The sequence below is a fragment of the Hyaena hyaena genome, unplaced genomic scaffold (genome assembly GCF_003009895.1).
Source record: "Hyaena hyaena isolate Hyena2069 unplaced genomic scaffold, ASM300989v1 scaffold_337, whole genome shotgun sequence".
Classification (NCBI taxonomy): Eukaryota; Metazoa; Chordata; class Mammalia; order Carnivora; family Hyaenidae; genus Hyaena; species Hyaena hyaena.
The window spans coordinates 750361-768027 of record NW_024080966.1 but is presented as its reverse complement, the minus strand read 5'-3'; the positions used below and the strand labels follow the sequence as shown (position 1 = coordinate 768027).

General features: G+C 45.7%; 1 long non-coding RNA gene across 1 annotated transcript; it reads right to left on the bottom strand.

Annotated features, from left to right (window-relative positions):
• Positions 1 to 2010: 2010 nt before the first annotated feature.
• On the bottom strand, positions 2011 to 8107 carry LOC120243241. Its single transcript, XR_005531254.1, has 3 exons — positions 8006 to 8107; positions 7072 to 7126; positions 2011 to 2072 (listed from the first exon to the last, which is right to left on the bottom strand). It is a non-coding gene; the product is annotated as an uncharacterized LOC120243241 (long non-coding RNA).
• Positions 8108 to 17667: the final 9560 nt, after the last annotated feature.

Below are 17667 nucleotides of genomic sequence, written 5' to 3'. Positions count from 1 at the left end.
GTCTGCAGCTGGGTCCCGGTTCTCTACCTGCCCCTCTGCTTTTCTCTCGCTGGCACTTTTTTCACCCCTCGTCCCTCCTGCCAGCCGTCACTGCCTAACTGCACCCGCATCACCCCTTTCTCCTGGGCGTCACGGCCAGCCGCCTCCGGGACCTCCCCCCATGGCCACAGCCCCACCTCCAGCAGTCTACTCAGTAGCCCAAACACCACCGCTTGGAGCCAGCATCCTTGATTCATGCTGCCCAACCCAAGCTGCTGGGAGACCCCGTCCATTCTCTCGTCTCCTTCCTGCCCACTCCTTCCCCACCTTCCACTCCCCCTGGGGATACTGAGTCCGAGTCGCAGCCTCTCGCTTCCCCCAACCTGCTTCCTCCACAACACCCTCAGCACAACACCCTGCCCTCCCACACAGGGCCGCTAAAAAATCATCCTGGGACCCTGCCTGATAGACATTGCTGCCCATCTCTCAGAAAAACCTTCAATGGTCTCCACTGCCCACAGGACGCCGCATTCCATGATGCTCCCTCTTCCCACCCCTAACCCCCTCCACCATCCCATGTCCTCCTTCCCACCCTCCTAATCCCCACAACTCAGGGACTCCACCAAATTTCGTAAGGCCTCTGGGCTTTTGCTCCTCTCGTTCTTCCTGGAACGCCCTCTCTTTCTATTGGGTGAATGAATTCCTTCCTTTACAGCAGGATCGAGCTCTGCCTTCTCTGGGAAGACTTCTTGAGAGCCCCAAGCATCAGTGAGCCCCTCCCCAGGTAGGCATGCCTGTGGCCCTGGCTGCCTGTGGCCCTCCCTGCATTGGGCACCAGCTGCCTTGAGAGTCTGAATAGTTTCTCTGTGCACAGCCCTACCTCGATCATGTTTTCACTGAGCTGGACAACTGGCACCAGTGCTGGGCTGTACAGGACAGAGACTTTCGGGGCGCCTGCGTGGCTCAGGTGGCTAAGATTCTGAGTTTGGCTCAGGTCATGAGCTCACTACTTGTCAGTTCAAGCCTCACATCAGGCTCTGTGCTGACAGCTCAGATCCTGGGGCCTGCTTCAGATTCTGTGTCTCCCTCTCTCTGTCACTTCCCAGCTCATGCTCTGTCTCTCTGTCTCTGTCTCTCTCTAAAAATAAACAAACTTAACAAAAAAGAGACTTTCTACAGGATTGTGCTAATAGTACTTGGCGGGTTCTGGTCAACAACTTGCTGCCCCGTCCCCCTCACGGACACTGGTTTTCAGATGGCCAGAGGCCTACTCCTTCCCCTCCAACCAGAAAGTACCATTTATCCTCAGAGTTCAGCACTGAGCATCACAGGATGCACCTCCCCGCCCCAGAACAGGAAGTGAGAAAGATACCCTCTCCTCTAGGGCTTAGAGCCAAGTTGACGTGGAATTCCACAAGGGACCACGACTTCAGGAGGCAACGTCATAAACCCAACTCACCCGATTGAAGTTCTGACCAGCTCATTCCCACCCAAAGATCCCAGAAGCTCTCCAGCCTCCCAGGCCTCAGCTGATCTGTCGCCGGAGGCCTGGCAGACGTCCCTTCTGGGTCTTAAGTCAGAACCTGATACTATGCATTTGATAAATGGCCACTGATGCCGTGGGTGCTGCAGGTCGTGGTGGTTGTGTGGCTGTTGTGTGGTCGTGCAGGTGATGTGGTTGCGACTGCCGTTGTGTGCTTGTGTGGTCACTGCAGTTTGTCACAGTGAGTGCTGACGTCGGTTGTGTGGTCCCACATTGCGGTGGTTGCAATTGTCATTGTTGGGGAGTCTGCAGTCACTGTGGTTGTGAGGCTGTGGCCATTGTTGGGTGCCTGTTGCAGGTATTCTGACTCTTTCACCACAGCCTGAGGGAGAGGCCAGCGGCTGGGGAGGGTGACACTATCTCATCTCATGGCACCAGGCTGCGCCCAGGCGAACAGAAAGGAACAAGCGGAGAAATCTTCTCTTGGCTGCTGGTGACGCCCCTGCACGGCTATGCAGGCCACTTACCCAGAGCTGGGCGAAGTCCAAGCACTTGAAACCCTAAAGGGTCTCCTCTGCACACCACCACCTCTGTTCCCAAGAACACCTTCCTGTGCAGAAACATCTGCATCACCCAAAATAGACCTTGCCTCAACCCACCGCCCTGAGGTTGTCAAGCAAGCCCAGCCAGACAGTGCTGATAGCTCTCAGGCAAAAATCAAGCAAACCTCTGTTGGAGGGGACAGGCGGAAAGCCAGGTCTCACCTCAGATCAGAGTAGAGATACAAGTAGAAGGCCCAGTCTGATGCCCATCTGATGCCCACCTCTGTGATCTTAGACCCAAACTCCATATGAGACAGAGCAGGCTGGTTCAGCCCTCTAACGGGTAAGATTTGGGCATCCCCTTGCTCACCTCCATCCACCACTGTTACGAAGGCCCCATAAGTGGATTAAAATCATGCTGAGGCTATGCTGTTTCTTCAGCAAGACAGGCAAAGACACCCAGTTCTTAGTACCTGGGATGGAATTTTACATCTGCCTCAGGGAATCTGGGCCCTGTGCAATATATCCCCTCCCCTGAACTCTGCTCCCAGTCACAAATGTATTTGTTTTAAATGTATTAGTAGATAATACTCCACATGGCCCAATAGCCAAAGGCACAAAAGGGAATACAGTGAAACACACCCTCCCATATCTTTCCCTCAGCCCCCAGAGATCGCTTATGAATATACAAGCAAATATGCACATGTATCCGTATAAAGAAACAGGGCATGTGGAAAGAGGACAAGCCTTGGAGCCAGACTGCCTGAATTTGAGACCCAGCACTGCCCAATACCAACTGGTACATGACCTTGGGCAGCCTTTTTGTACCCCAGTCACCCCCATCCGCAGAGCATGACATAATCATAAAACCTTCCTCATAGGATAGGGGTGAAGTTAAACAATGCACTCACTGTAATGAATGGTCTTTTCTTTCCTTTTTATGGAAATGATAGCGCACTGCTTTGCACATAACAGTTCTACACCTTAACGTTTTCACTTCCTAGTGGATCTATAGCTCATTCCCCTGTTAGTACATACAGAGTTTCCTGGGTCTATTTTAAGGCTGCAAAATGTTCCATAGGTTCAGTGCAGTATAATTTATTCAGACAGTCTTTCTTGGGTGGACATTTTGGGGGTTTCCAAAATTTTACTCCTACAAACAATGCTTCCATGAATAACTTTGTACACACTTTATTTTGTCCAAAAGTGTTCGGATTAATTCCTAGAAGTAGAACGTTAGCCAATTGGTATATATGCTTGTTACTTTTTGCCATCCATAAATGTTGCACGGATTCAGTATCCCATAACCAACATATAAGACTTCCCGTTCCCCAGGCCTGTACCAGCAGAACATATAATTTTTTATCTTTGTTGATTTGGTACATGGAAAAAGTAAATGCTATCTCTCTGTAGTTTTCTTTTATAATATCTCTTATTACAAATAATATGGAACATCTTTTTATAAAATTATTTGTTTCCTTTTCTGTGAACTCTCTGTTCATATCTTTTGCCTATTTTCGTATTATAGAGTCATTTGTCTTATTGACCAGGGAAAGGTATTTATATGTGCTTTATGTATCACTATATTTTTCCTGGCTTAGCATTACTCTGTAGAATTCCCTCTTGCTGGTTTCCCATACATAATTCTTAATGCAATAGAAGTTATTGATTTTTTTCTTTATAGCTTTTGTATCTTATACTTTTAAACTTCTTCCCTATTCCAAAATAGTTATTAGATTACTTCTTTTTTAAAAAAATATTTTTTAATGTTTATTTATTTTTGAGAAAGAGTGTGTGAGTGAGCAGGTGAGGGGCAGAGAGAGAGGGAGACACAGAATCTGAAGCAGGCTCCAGGCTCTGAGCTGTCAGCACAAAGTCCAATGCAGGACTCAAACTAACGGGCCATGAGATCATGACCTGAGCTGAAGTGGGACGCTTAACCAACTGAGCCACCCAGGTGCCCCAAAATTACGTCTTAATCTCCCACAGTTTCTTATTGCACTTTAAAAAATTTAAATCACTAAACTTTCCTGGTATGTTTCCTGATATAAGAAGTGAGGTATAGATCCAACTTAATTTTTTTTTCCAGATGGCTACTCGGTTGTCTTAACACTATTTATTGAATAATTCATCTTTTTCCCCAATGATTTGAAATGCCACCATTATCATAAGCTAAATTCCTAATACATTTTGGTCTATTTCTGGATTTCCTATGTGGTTCCAACTGCAAGATGTCCTACACTGTTTTAATTACTGTAGTTTTACAATATGCATTATAGCACATAGGGCTACTGTCCCATGCCCTTTCACCTTCTTTTTTTCCATCTGAACTATTAGTTTCATTGGGATTTCTTTTAATTTATAGGTTTACTAAGGCAAAACTAACATTGAATATGTCATTGATTATGATGTTGATTCAGACTGAGGAGAATTCTATTCTTTCAGAAAACTATCCAATATATCAGGCTTTACAAACTTGGGGGCCTCCCAAGACCACCCTCAAGTTCAACAATTTGCTAGAAGGACTCACAGAACTCACTGGAAGCTCTTGTACTCATCGTTACAATTCATTACAGTGAAAGGATATGGATTAACGCCAGCCAAGGGAAGAGATGCCTCAGGCAGAGTCCAGGAAACTTCCAAGCACTGAGCTTCCAGGCTTCCTGGTAGACCCCTGGACAGCCCTACTGTCCCCAGCGATCACATGCACCAGTACAGAGTACTGACAGCTCGGGAAGCTCACCTGAATATCCAGAGTCTTTCTTGGAGCTCAACCACATAGACAGGACTGACTGCCCATGGGGCTGACCTTTACAGCAGAGCAGGGATAGAGTGGGTGGCATGTGGCCCAAAGCTCCTGTCCTAAATCACATTGTCCTAAACTGTTTGGTGTGGCCTGAGAGCCACCCACACACACACACAGTAAAGAAAGACATTCTTATCAGGAAGGACATTCCAAGGTCCTGGAGATTATCTCCCAGGAGCCAAGGAGAAAGGCCAGATCTCTCTTTGAGTAATGTCGGGCTTCTTTACAAGTTTTTAAATGTATTGACATGGAGTTGAGTAAAATAGTCTCTAAGGTTTCTTTTAATTCCATTTCTCTGTGGTTACTTTCCCTTTAGCATTTCTTTTTTGTGGCTATTTCCATCTTTTCTCTTGACAAAGTTAACCAATGATCTATAATTCTTTTCTTTTCCTTTTTTATGTAGGCTTCACACCCAGCATGGAGCCCACTGTGGGGCTTGAACTCATAACCTTGAGATCAAGACCTGAACTGAGATCAAGAGTTGGACACTCAGTTGACTGAGCTACCTGGGCACTCCTAGCCGACAACTTATAAATCTTGTAAATCTTATTGCTTTCTAAAAGAATTAGCTTTAGGGGTGCCTAGGTGGTTCAGTCAGTCAGTTAAGCGACCAACTCTTGATTTTGGTTCAGGTCATGATCTCACAGTCATGAGATCAAGCCCAGAGTGGAGCTCCGAGCTGAGCGTGGAGCCTGCTTGGGATTCTCTCTCCCTCTTCCCCTGCTCCTCCCTTGCTTGCTCATGCATGCATAGGTGCTCTCTCGCTCGCTCTCTCTCTCTGGCAAAATAAATAAATAAACTAAAAAAATAGAATTAGCTTTAAATTTATTTGTTAGTTACTTGTTATAATTTATTAATTATAAAACTTTTTTGTTTGTAATTTATTCATTTCTGCTTTAACATTTATTAATTCCTTCCTTCTGTTTTCCTTAGGTTTATTGCCTTTTTTTCTAACTACTTCAGTGGGATGCTTATTTCATTTTTCATTCCTGTTTAATTTTTTATTAATTTATTATTAGACTATGTGTATTAGTCAGGGTTCTCCAGAGAAACAGAATCAATAGGATATTGATTTATGTCAATATAAAAGAAATTTATTCTAAGGAATTGGCATATGCAATTATGCAGACTGAGAAGTCCTCAGATTGGCAGACAAAAAGGTGGAGCCCCAGGAGCACTGGTAGTGTCAGTTCTAGTCCAAGTCCAGGTCTAAAGGCAGAAGAGGATGATGTCCCAGCTCAAAGACAGGCAGGCAGAGAGAAAGAATTCTTTCTTAGCCTTTCATCCTACTCAAGCCTTCAACAGACTGGATGGGCCCGTACTGGGGAGAACAGTCTGCCTTGTTCAGTCTGCCCATCCCTGTGTTAACCTCACCCACAAACACCCCACAGAAACACTCAGAATAACATCTGACCAAATAGCTGGGCCCTATGTGGGCCCTGACCCTATGGCCAGGTCAAGTTGACACATAAAATCTCACTATGCATTCCTCTCTGGACACTGCTTTAATTATATCTTTTATGTTCTGATAAGTAACGTTTTCACTATTGATATTTCATATATAATCGTTCCATTCTGATGTCCCTTGTAGCTTATAGCAGGGATGTGGATTTTTAAAATTTTTTTTAATGTTTATTTATTTTTGAGAGAAAGAGACAGAGTGTGAGCGGGAGAGGGGCAGAGAGAAAGGGAGACACAGAATGAAGCAGGCTCCAGGCTCTGATCTGTCAGCCCAGAGACTGAAGTGGGGCTCGAACTTACGAGCAGTGAGATCATGACCTGAGCCAAAGTCGGACACTTAACCGACTGAGCCACCCAGGTGCCCCTAATAAGCAGGGAGGTTTTGCTACTAAATTTAGACTTAGCCATAAGTACAATGACTTGCCCTTTTGTATAAAGTTGATCTGATTCTCACAGGCCAATACAAAGATGAACTGGGACCTCCTCAGGCCCAGAATATTGCTTTGAAAAGATTCCCTCAGGGGATGCCTGGGTGACTCAGTCTGTTAAGTGGCTGACTCTTGGTTTTGGCTCAGGTCATAATCTTATAGTCATGGGATAGAGCCCCATATCGGGCTCTGCGCTGAGCATGGAGCCTGCTTAAGATTCTCTCCCTCCCTCCCTCTGTCCCTCTCTCCCTCTCTCCCTCTGCCCCTCCCCCACTCACGTATCCCCCTCTCTCTCAAAAAAAAAAATTTAAAAAAAAGAGGATTCTCTCAGAACTTGAAAAACCTCATTTAAATATCAATGGAAACACGTACCTTTTTGCCTTAACAGGTTTCTTAATAACCAAGGTCAAGAGTTCCTCTGATGCATCTAAAAGGGGAAAAAAGAAGCCATCGTTTCTCTTATCCAAATGATCATAAATAAAAATATTATTAACAAAAATTATAATAGCTATCATAATGCCACCTAAAATATGTGTCCAGTGTTTTATACATGTCCTCTTATTTCGTTTTTGCAGGAGCTCTCAGAGATATTATACTCTACATCTTAGAGATGAGAAAACTCAGGCTCAAAGGGGATACATAACTTGCTTAAGATCACACATCTTTTTAAGCAAAGGAGCTAGGATTTCACACTGGTTGTTTCTGATTTAACACTACAGGAAAGCCAACACTACTGAGTCCATCGTTTGCCCCCTATCTGATTCACTGACCCCCCACCATGTGCTCCAGGCTCCCTACGAGATTCATATGCATACCTTAAAGTGCCTACCAAGGCTGAGATGGAGGGAAGCTTGCTTTGGTTCTCTATAAGTTTGCTAAAGATAACGTATCTCGCCTCCCCTTGATACCCAGGTGGTGCCGCGAGATCTAATTAAATGTTAGATGTCAATTAGGGGCATGCAAACCCTTTGGTCTCACTATAATGCCCTTCTCCACATTCCCTCGTTCTATAAAGTCTGTAGATTAAGGTCCAGACTTTGCAGAGAATAACTCTGCAGCTGGATCACCATCTGCCTGATCCCCACTCCCTCCGCCCCCCCTCCCACCCGTCATCAATAAGTTACCCTGAATAAAACCCTACATAAACTGTGTGGTGTAGCCTCCTTCATTTTTCGTCCTCAAAGTACCTTCTCAGTTTGGGGAATACTTTACAGTCCCTCCCCCACCTTCTAACAAAAGCATATACATTTTGGGGCAGATGCCTCTCTTGTCCTCCCTACCAATGGTAACAATAAGATGGTTCTACCTCCTTTGGCAAAACTTATTTTCCAGGCAGAGAGAGGACGTTTGCTATAATCCACCATCGATTAAGGAGAAGTCCAGCCCAGAATTCTGGAACAGAGACAGGCAGGCCACCAGCCATGGCAGGCCTTTGCCTGCAGAAGCCATATGGATGAAGAAAATTCTGAGCCAAGCACTAATGAAGAGAAAGGAGAGAGAAGTCAGGGCGGGGGCTGAGGGAGTGGGGCTTAAGCACAGCTGCTTTGGGAGGGGGACACTGACCATGGAGCTTGTGTGTGCTGGACACACTGGTCACTCATGCCACACCCATCCAGCTCAACCCAGCCATCTGGCAACTGCCCTTTAATGCAACGAGCAAACGACTTGCTATGCTGAAGGTTTCAGTTAGTGTCGCTGGCCAAGTCTCAGGCGGGAACCAGAACAGACAACCATGTGGGGGCTGGAGGCCCCGGGAGCGGCAGCCAGAGCCCACTGGCGCGGCTCAGAGCGCCTGCCAACTGGGCGCATTGTCAGAACGCTGCTGCGAAGAGATAAGGAACGTCCTGATCCAGGCCTAGAAGAGCAGAACTTATATAGCAGCCTGTGTAGGCTGCAAGGGAATGTCCTGGCCCAAGGCCTCCCAAGCCCAGGCAGAGAGGGGAGTGGGTGGGTGAGAAGCCGGAGCTTATAAATAACCTCGTGTGTGGCTGCTGGGCTCAGTGGCTGCTGGGCTCCGTGGCTGCATCTTACCAACGCCTGAGATCTTGGGGAGGAGGGGTCACTTACAGATCATTTTTATCTTCTTTATACTCCCCTATGTTTTCCAAGTTTTCCACAATGAACTTAAGCTCCTCTTACAGTCAGCAAACATGAATACGATTTTTAAAAAGTGAAAAAGAGGGGCACAAAAGGAATTCCTTCAGCTAGGAATTCGGGTGACCATCTTCCCCGTGCTTATGAGTCCCCAGTCCTGGACCAGTCGGTCCTCTCCCCTCTTGTCTGGTCTCTCCCGGAGAAGCCCTACAGGCGCTTGCATGGACCTGTCTGCCCTCTCCTCCGGGGTCCCTGCAATCCCCTTAACTTCCCCGCCCCCACCAGTTCACATGTCCCTGTTCTTGGCTTTGTTGTCTTCAGATAAGGCGGCCTTGTTCCTCATCTCCACCTGGGTGCAGAAAGGTCACTTAAGTATGTCTGTCCTGCCTGCTGTCTGGCCTCCTAACACTAGCTTAGTGATGGAGCAGGGAGAGAGAAAGCCATGATACTCCTGTACAGAGAATGTGCACTTTGTGCCTCAGACTCCTTGTCTGTAAAACGGAGGTAATAATAGCACCTGTCTCATAGAAATGTTATTAAGAATAAAATAAGACAGGGGCGCCTGGGTGGCTTAGTCGGTTAAGCGTCCGACTTTCGCTTAGGTCATGATCTTGCGGTTCATGGGTTTGAGCCCCGCGTCGGGCTCTGTGCTGACTGCCAGCTCAGAGCCTGGAGACTATTTCAGAGTCTGTATCTCCCTCTCTCTCTGACCCTCCCCTGCTCACGCTGTCTCTCTCTCTCCTAGAAATAAATAAAAATATTAAAAAAAAAAAAAAGAATAAAATAAGACAGTGAATGCAAAGTGCTTGACACATTAGAAAGGCCCAGATTACCAGTCCACCAGTGGCCTCTTTCTCCACACCCACCCACCCCCTGAAGGACCATTCTTACCAAACTTGGCCAACATGACTTTCATTGTTTCCAAAAATAACTGCTCCCAGGATGTGTGAGGATTCACCATCCTGACACTGGCACTGATTCAAAGCAGGAGTTTTAAAAATGCCTTTGCGAGATGGCAGGCTTCTTGGAATAATAGCCCTCAAAGTGCCTCCTTATAAGGCAGAGGCCTCATTTGGACGTGTGAGTCATGGTAGGGCTGCTAGATAAACAGATAAAGGAATAAACACGTTACTTTTCGACCTCATGTAGTAGGCTGAGCTCAGTTCAAGACCCTGGGGCAACAGTGAGGAGACAAAAGTAGGTGAAATATCAGCCGATCCCGATTTTTTGAGCAAGTGCTATGTGCAAAGAGGCCTTGTGCTAAGATTTGAAAATGAAACAAAAAACAGATATGAAAATTCTCTGCTGTGAAAGAGAGGCCAGTCTAGCTGAGGAAGTAAAATGCAGATTCAGACAGAAAGCTCACTCAGCAAACACCTTATGATCCTGGTAGGTGATAAGGTGGGGAGTCTGGAAGAGACTTCCCGCTGGGTTCTGGAGGTCAGAGCAGGTCTTGTGGAGAAAAGGAACATCATTGACAAGTGGGTACCAAGCCTTGTAGATCCCGAGGCAATCAGGTTGGTCTGAGAGAAAGGATCCCGCTCGTTAACGTCAACAGGCATGGCGCTCACCTAGGTAAGCTATCTTGTTTGATCCTGACAACAGTATTGTACAGAACAGAAAACAGCAGCTCAGAGAAGCCCAGGGAGGTAAAGTTATCTGCTGAAAGTTACAACAGCAGGCGCAGAATTGAAATTATGTTCTACCCGCTCTGCAACCTATGTTCTCACTTCCATCACCTGGCATTTTGCTGAGACCTCCCTTAAAGCTGCCTCCCAAGACATGGGCTGTATGGGACCAGCGATGGGGCTCTTATTCCAGGGCTGTGGCCTCCCAACAGAGAGGATGCTGCCCAGAGTGGCTAGCCAATTCCTTGGAGATATATCAACAACATATATCTTATGTCAATATCATAAGAGAAGACAGGATGACGTCTACCCCAGATCAAAATAACAATTTTGATGACATTTTATAGTTCTAAGTATGTAAGCCCCTCCTTCCACTTACTAGTATTTTTCCCAGTTCAGAAGTTCACCCCTTTCATCACCACAACCCATAATGATCAGCATGAACTTTTCAGGAATGACACAAGAACAAGATAGGAATAATCTACCAAAGGTGACCTTTGCCCCCAGTTTTAAATCATTCTTCGAGGATTTTTGTGACATAAAAAACAGCACCTCCCAGTCAGCATTGGAAAATTCCTCAGGTGCACCTGGGTGTGGCCGATACTATCATCCAAAGGGCCGACATATCTAGCATCCATGCCCTTTGGTGTTATGCCCAAAGTCAACCGACACCAATATTACACAAAACCTAAGTATCACATTCCTGAGGGCATCAAACAGTAATTATTGAGCGCCAGGCTCATGGTTGGTTCTTAAAACCAGGTTGAAATTACAATCCAGTAATTCTTAATCACAACTCAGTCTATAAAACTATATCCTAATGAAAGACGATGGGATAGCTCCTGAAAAGAATAGTGTTATCAACTGTTACGACACCCCCCAAATCCATACGTTGAAATCCTAATCCCCGATATGACTATATTTGGAGATAGAGACTTCTAGGAATTAATTTGGGTTAAGTGAAGTCATAAGGGTAGGGCCCTGATTCCATAGGACTGAGGTCTAATAAGAAAAGAAAAGGACTGGCCACCTTTTTGTCTGTCTGTCTGCCTAAGCACAGAAAACAGTCCATATCCAGAGGACCCAGCAAGAAGATGGCTGCCGGCAAGCTGGGAAGACAGGTCCCACCAAAAACCAACCCAAATCGCTCCGGAGCTGTGAGAAAATGCCCTTCTGTTGTTACGCTCTCCAGCATTTTGTGATGGCGGCCTAAGCTAATGCAAACAGGAACTCAGGCTGTAAGGGAGTCATAAAACCAGTACCCAGGGAATCAGGGCAGGGGACAGGGGACAGGTCATGGCAAGTTGGTCACAGACTTCCGCTCTTCTGCTGGGAGCAGTGTTGGAGAGAGCTCGAACCAAATACCATTCCTCTTCCATGAATTTAGTAATACTAAACCTGATCCTGCCTACGCTCTCTGGAGGCAGGCAGATTCTGAGAGTCAAGGAGGGACTGAGTCAGGTACCCTCAGTGCCTTTTCCCAAGCTCATTAAATTGTTCAACTACAAGGGAGGAGAGAGGAAGGGGCAGAGAGAAGTCAAAAGGGTTACCCTAATCAAACTCCCTCCATCTGGAAACATGGAGGGGAAAGAAAGTTCCTTTCAACATTCGTCCTACTTCCATTCCAGGCAAACACATACCCTTCTTCAAGTCTCCCCAAAACAGTACGATGTGTGTCTGGCTTCACAACTTGCGTAGAACCTCCCCTTATTACACACATGCACATACACACACACATACTTATGCAATCTCAGAACGCGTTGCACATGGAAGGTGGAAATGTCCAGTTGCAGAAACTGGGTGAGCTGTTTTGTGGCCCGAGCTCAGAAAGGAACAATAAACATGTGTTGAGCATGACCTGCACCCTTACAGCAGTCTGAATCCAGTCACTTCCTCTTTTGCTGGAAGATGGGATCATTCATTCTTTTTTTTTTTTTTTTTATTCAACAGATATTTGCTGAATGTTTATTATGTGCCAAGCATTGTGCTAGGCTGATTGATCCAAAAAACAAGAAGCCAAGAGATGTTGGCAAACAGCAGCCCTAAACCGGTTATTTGCCCAGGACACCTATGCCATAGTCCTTGCCTCCTCCCCAGCCCTCAACCTCTTTATCCAATCAAACACCAAGTACTGACAGCCTATTCCTAATATATCAAAATCCCTTTACTTCTTCCCATCCTCTCTGTGCTTCCTCGGTCTAGGCCATCATGCTCTCTTCCTTGGATTTCTGCAGCACCACTTAGTTGGTTTTCCTGTTTTCAGACTTAACTCTCATCCAACCTAACTACCACACCACAGTGCATAGTAATAAATTTGGCCCCACCTAGGGAAAGATCTGCCTTCTGTCTGTGTTCCTGGCAGGAAATCCCTAAACTTGCCATTTTCACAGCAAGAGGAGTATCTTTGTTATTCGAGGTTGTCCCCTCACTTATGCTAATGAGATGAGTCAGGATGGGGCTAGCCAAGTCTGAAAGACCAAGCAAGTGATTGTGGTTGGGGCTTTGGGCCACGTGACAGCCTGACCTCCAGGGAGGGGAAGTAGCCTGGAGCTTGAGTTCAGCCCTGTGGGTTATTATGCAATCAACCATGACTAGGTAATGAAGCTTCAATAAAAACTCTGGGGGTGCCTGGGTAGCTCAGTTGGTTAACTTGGTTAAGTGTCTGACTCGTGGATTTCAGCTCAGGTCATGATCTCACGGTAGGTCGGTCATGGGGTCGTTCATAGGATCAAGTCCCATGCTGGACTCCACCCTGACAGTGCTCCGTTGATAGCGTGCATGAACTTCCCTGATTGGCAATACTTGTGTGTATTCATCTAGAGATGCTGGGAAGCAATGCATCATGAAGGCATAGAAGCTTCATTTTTGGAACTCTCCTGATTCCAATTAATTATATCTCTGACAAATTCCAATTTGTATCATTTTATTATAATAAAAGTGTATTCCTAAGGATAACACTTTCCTAAACATCAAATTATCAACTGTGAGGGTAGTCATGGGAACCCTTGAATGTGCAGCTAGATGCTATGAAGGAAAGGTGATCCTGGGGACCCCAAACTTGGGGCTGGTGTCTGAAGTGAGGGCAGACTTGTAGGGACTGTGCCCTTAACCTCAAGTTGGCTAACTCACTGTACACAGCCCAGAGAGGTTTTCTAAAAGGGGACTATGATCACATCACATATCTGCCTAAAACATTTGAGGGATGTCTCTTTTTCTCTAGGATGAAGTCCAGCTGCCAAAATATGGCTTCCAAGGCTTCTGATGATTCTGGCCCTACATAGCTCCTCAGTCTCATATCCCTCATACCCCCCCGTACCTCCCGCAAATTTGGTATTCCAGCCACACTGAGCCGCTTGCCACTCTCTAAGTGTTCCATGCTCTCTCATTTTTCCAGATCTTAGAACATGTGGCCCCTCATCCTATGATATTCCCTCCTCTCTCCCACACCTTCCTCTTAGCTAGCTCCTCGCAGTCCTTCAGATCTCAGTGAGGTGTCACTTCTTCTGGGAAACCTTTCCATGTATCCTCCAAGTCAGAAAGGGGGGCTCACTCCTCTCAAGGGACTTAGCACATGTACCGAAATGGCCTAGTTACTGGTCTGTCTCTCCAATCAGACCATGAACTTGCTGAGCATGAAGCCTGTGTTTTCTCCTCTGTTACATCCCCCAGTGCTTAGCAGACTAACACATAATTCCAAAGAGAGAAATGATAACTTTGCTGAGAAGAAACCTGGTAGACACCAACATGGCTGGTGGTGAAGGAATAACTACACAGATAGTTTTTGGAAGGGTCTCCAGTCTCCTTGACCGAGATTTGGAAAGCACCTGGCAGTATCTAGTAGCCTATTACAAGTCATCTTCCAAGATGATTCCACCCAAAAGTCATTAATCTTATTTCATTTGAAGTTGATTTTTATGGGCTTCAACTTTAGAAGATAATTTTTTTTTTTAACTCTACAAAATTCTAAGAGAAGTCCCTATCTTGAGGACTGCACCCACTGTGAATTGCCCTTTGGGCATTTCTTTGACCTATCAGTGATATTGTATATTTTCTGCCCCATCTACAAGGTTATATGGCATTTGTGAAGAGAAGGACAACAATGTGTTTAAACATAAATAATTGGGGGGCGCCTGGGTGGTTCAGTCGGTTAAGCATCCGACTTCCACTCAGGTCATAATCTCACCGTTCCCAGTTCTCCAGTTCGAGCCTCATGTCAGGCTCTGTGCTGGCAGCTCAGAGCCTGGAGCCTGTTTCAGATTCTGTGTCTCCCTCTCTGTCTCTGCCCCTCCCATACTGGTGCTCTGTCTCTCTCACTCAAAAATAAATAAACATTTAAAAATTTTTAAATAAAACTTAAATAAATAAATAATTGGATGATTTATTAAACCAATATTTATTACCAGTTCACACTTGCAATATTCATCCATCCATGCTTTCTTATTAATCAATACTTGATAAAGCACTTACTGACTAGGTAAAATGGCATCTCCTTTTTTCTTCCTTTTAGCTTTCAGTTAAAGCAATCAGCACAGCCTTTTTCTTCCTTTTCCTTCCTTTCCTCTACCCTTCCTGGCACGGAATAGTCAGCACCAAGTCCCCACCAGGTACTGACAGGAAGAGAGAGTTCCCTGTGGAGGTCCTTTGATGATATACCTACTGGCGCCCAAGGGCACAGGATGCTGGAGGGTGGGGGTATGACTGGTATGATTGGGAGCTGGTATGATTGGGAGGTTGATTATATTAAGCAAATAAGTAATCTTATTGAGTGAATAGGTACATATATTGAGGATAATGAGAGCCAGGTTGAGAAAGGAATCGCAAAAAGAGAGAGAGAGAGAGCTATAAAGAAGCATGAAGGTGGAATGGAGTTGGATGTATCAATATCAGCTTATTTTTTAAATATGTAAACACAGGGATATATAGGAAGAGCTACAGGTTTCAGTATGTCTATATACATATTTGTGCATGTACATACATGTATTTCCTACCTCTCTCCATCAAAAGGGTCTAGAAGCAATGACACCCCACTAACAACAAACACACTAAGTGGCCCGATCTCGATTCCTAAACACCATCCTCCACTGAAAGGAAGTGGGTCTCCTTGGGGAAAGGGGTAATTCCGGGCTGGAGTGGGAAAAGTACGAGACAAACCTGAGTCACGTTGTTGTATCAGACTGCCACCAAGTGCTGAGATGATGGGGGCATGTCGGAAGGAACTCTGGCCGTGTCTGAGGCCATCCGAGTATCAAGATAAACAAGGTTGGCAATAAAATATAACCTACTGAATAAAATGAGAGCACTTAGTAAAATAAATTTATAAACACAGAAAATGGGAGAGCTCCTTATTAGAGTAAGGAGCTGCCTATAATAGAAGAAGGAATGATGGAAATAGAAAACATCACTTGGCAACTGTCAGAGAGGTGGATGCAATAAACAGAGAAAAGAGCAGCCCCAAGGAGCCCCGCGGAGAAAGTTGGAAACCCTGCCAGAGACTCAGGAAAGGCTTTCACTTGCAGTGGGGCACCATTTGAACTAGTCCTTGAACAAATACATTTCTACCGGGCAGGAAAGGTCATTCCCTGCAGATTAAGGAGAAATGGAAGTTCTAGTTATGTCATAAATGATTAATAACTTGCCAAAGCCCCAGGGACAAGTTTTCTCCAGTTCTGAATATTCTCTGTGATATCTCATCCCACCACACGACAGGATTCCCTCCTCATATTCTTTAACGTAATTATATATTTGAAACATCTTCTCCCTCTGTTCATTTTCTGATAACATCTAGAACTCCAGCATCAATGGTAGGGCTTCAGCCTCCTCACTCTCTTTTTTTTGGTCTTTTGGTCTAGGTCTATGGTTAAGAGTTTACCTTCTTCCTACCCTGTTACCTTCTGTTTTCCTAAGTTCAGGGGCTTTTTGTTCATTGGGGCACAAGCTTTCATTCTGCCTTGAAGCACTCTTCCCATTAGCTGGGGGATTTTTTTGACAAGAAAGGTGTACTGAAGCCCATTTTCTGTAAAATCTGTCACCGCCTAAGTGGTACCCTGCTGCTTGAAGCGTCATCCGTCTCCATGGCAATGTTCTGAAACTAGTCTGCTGGTGTGAGTAAGTTCAAGGCCCATCAAATTACTTATCATAACAGAGCCAGCGTAGCCCACCAATGCACACACATACACATTCCATGCATCACGGCGACATTCACAAATGCAGCCACAGTCTGTATTCATTCAAAAAATAGCAGCACATCCTTTGAAATGGATAGCCCACTCATCAGCTGACTCCATTTGCTCATTCACTCATTCATTTATGTATCCAGGCTTAGGGGGCGGAGACAGAGACATAAAAACATGCCCTCCTGGGGGCTGGGGATGGGAATCAGGGATGCCTTCTCCAAGGAATGGTCAGCTGACCACCGAAGAGAGAAGGCTTTCCTAACAAAAAACAAAGCGCGGGCAAAGGCATGAAGATGTGAATGAACATTAAAGGTAACAAAGGAAAAATGTCGGATAATAAAGCAGAAATGGGATGGAGGAGGGGGTGATGGAGGAATGTACAGAGATGGAACAGAATTGGTGCTAGAGAGAGGGGTAGCACTGAGGTCCTGGGGGGCTTGTAGAAAATACTAAGGAGTTTGCACTCCTTAAGCAATAAGGAAGATCTTAGGAGGAGTTGCAGCATTATCAGATTTGCATTCTAGAAAGCTCTCTTCCACTGCCGCCCTGGGTTTAATTAAAGGTCTAGAGCCAGGAACGAGCCAGGGACAATCTGACCAGAAATCAGCTCGGGGGTGTGCACAGGAAAGAGTCAAGTGCCACTTAAGAGGTAGGCCAGATACAACGTCATGACCAATTAGATGGAGGAGTGACAGACACCCTGAAGATTGCTGGGCCCATGTGATGTCAAAGAAAGAAGCATAAGAGGGGGAGAAGATGAAGCACGTAGTTGGGGACACAGATACTCGTGTCCTCCACTTTCCCCACACCTTTAATTCTCTATCACAGGGATAAAGCAATCACACAAGCTAATCCCCACTGAGGTAAGATGGAAGGATTCAACATGTGACACCCTCCCCCCTCCACCAGGAATCAGGTTTTCAGTTAATGAGAGAGTACCAAGTAGCCAATGCTAATCAAGGGAATGACTCTCCTATAGTGACATTCTGGGCAACGTGATGGGCAAGTTGGGGGGGGGGGGTGTTTTCAGGCAGGGGGATCTTCCCAACATCCCTAAAATCACATCACTGAGG